Source organism: Chinchilla lanigera, unplaced genomic scaffold (assembly GCF_000276665.1).
Source record: "Chinchilla lanigera isolate Chin_1 unplaced genomic scaffold, ChiLan1.0 scaffold00066, whole genome shotgun sequence".
In the NCBI taxonomy this organism is placed as follows: Eukaryota; Metazoa; Chordata; class Mammalia; order Rodentia; family Chinchillidae; genus Chinchilla; species Chinchilla lanigera.
In genome coordinates, this window is record NW_004955467.1 from 13,025,006 (window position 1) to 13,027,201 (window position 2,196).

At 36.7% G+C, this 2,196-nt stretch overlaps 1 protein-coding gene across 2 annotated transcripts in view; it reads left to right on the forward strand.

Annotated features, from left to right (window-relative positions):
- Positions 1 to 2,196, forward strand: part of LOC102017649 (chromosome unknown open reading frame, human C17orf85) — a 31,407-nt gene that overhangs the window by 13,251 nt on the left and 15,960 nt on the right. The window lies entirely within an intron of this gene.

The following is a 2,196-nucleotide window of genomic DNA, read 5'->3' on the forward strand; positions in this document are numbered from 1 at the left end:
GATTTGGAGAAAAGGAACCCTGTGCACACTGTTGGAGGGACTGTAAATTAGTACAGCTACTACAGAAAACAGTATGGAGGTGCCTCAGAAAATTAGAAATAGAGCTGTTATATGATCCAGCAGTTCTGCTACTGGTTATATACCAGAAGGAAATGAAATCAGTGTGTCAGGGAGACATCTGTACCCCCTTATAGGTTGTAGCACTCTTGACAGTTACTAAGGTGTGAATTCAGCTATATGACCATCAGCTGGTGAGTGGGTAAAGAAAATGTGGCACATGTACAAACTATTCAAACATTAAAAAGAATGAAGTTCTGTCATTTGGGGCAGGATGGACGGAATTAGAGATCATTATGTGAAGTAAAATGAGCTAGGCCCCCAAAGGACAAGTAGCACATGATCTCACTCATATTTGAAATCTGAGCCAGGTGTGGTGGTACACACCTGTAATCCCAGCACTTGGGAGGCTGAGGCAGGAGGATCGTTGCAGGTTTGAGGCCAGCCTGGGCTACAAGGTGAGCTCAAGGCCAGCCTGAACTGCATAGCAAGACCCTGTCTCAAAAAGAAAAAAAAAAAAAAAAGAAAGAAAGAAATCTAAAAAAAAGTTGAACTCATAGAAGTAGAGAGTCAGATGATAATTATCAGAGCCTGGGTGAGTAGTGAGGAGAGGAGGAGGAGGAGAGGCTGATGGGGCGGTACTAAGTTTCAGACGGGAGCTAGAAACACTGCCTTGATATTGTGCTGCAGCATATTGTAGATAGCAGTTATGTGCTGTGCATTTCAAACGGCTAAATTAGGAAAGGATTTTGAATGTTTTCACCATAAAAAAATGATAGGTGTTTGAGGAGACAGATGCCTTTAACTTGATTTAAACATTACACAGTGTATACATATATTGAAACATAACATTAATATATGCAATTTTTATGTATCAGTTAAAAAGTAAAACATGCTTGGGGATAGTAGACATTAAATTAACAGAATTATTTCAGTAAAGGAAGGGATAGGAGACATTGAGAGATTACAAAGGTCCTAGTTTTGTATGGAATGTTCTTATTTGCCTGAGGTCTTTTAAGGAATTAAACAAAACTAGGTCAAGCATTTAAAATTTTTTCTTGATATATTTGCAGTTAAGAAGGTTAAATGAGATAACATACATTTTTAAAAATTTTTTTTTATTTTAAAGAGTAAAAGAAGGATAACATAATAATGGGGGGCTTACCAAATTACAGACAAAGTGGTAAGAAATTATCAATGGTTATTGTTTTACATAATGTTATCTACAAGATAGTTTCTCAGGAAAACAAATGATAACATACATTTAAGTATTTGGTAGAATACATTTAAGTAGAATACATTTTGGTAGAATACATTTGGTAGAATACATTTTGATAACATACATTTAAGTATTTAAGTATTTGGTAGAAAGACAATCCTGATAAGGCGAGGTTCCTTTTGTTTTGTTTTGTTTTTGTTTTTTTGAGAAAGGGTTTCACTGCAGTTCAGGCTGGGCTTCAACTCACTTTGTAGCCCAAGCTGGCCTTGAACTCTCAATTCTCTTGCTTCAGCCTCTGAGTGCTAGGATTATAGGTGTGCGTCACAGTTGTCTGTGTAGTGTATACTGTACCATCCTTTTTTCTAGCTATTTGTGTACACAAATGTACACCCTTATAAAGTATTTGTTGTTGTTCTGTTCTTTATTTTAAATGTTATTACACTGCATGTAATTTTCTACAACTTATGTTTTTTGTTGGTTTGTTCTTTTCCCTGTACTGAGGATTGAACCCAGGGCTTTTGCACTGAGCTACATTCCTAGTCCTTTTTCAAATTTTTTATTTTGACATAGAGTCTTGCCAAGTTGCCGGGTTACTCAAGCTGGGCGCAAACTTGTGATCTTCCTGCCTTAGTCTCCCAAAGTGCGGGGATTACAAATATGCACCACTATCCTTGACTTATAACTTTTTCCTCACTCAATAAAGTATCTAATTTTTTTTGCTATATTGTATATAATAATATGGATAAACCATGATTAATATGATTAAGCCCTAATTTATTGGTCTCATAGCTACTGGATTTTTTTTTTTTTTTTTTTGTCTTTTTTGAGACGGTCTTGCTATGCAGTTCAGGCTGGCCTTGAGCTCACTTTGTAGCCCAGGCTGTCCTTGGACTCGCAGTGATCCTCCAGCTTCAACCTCC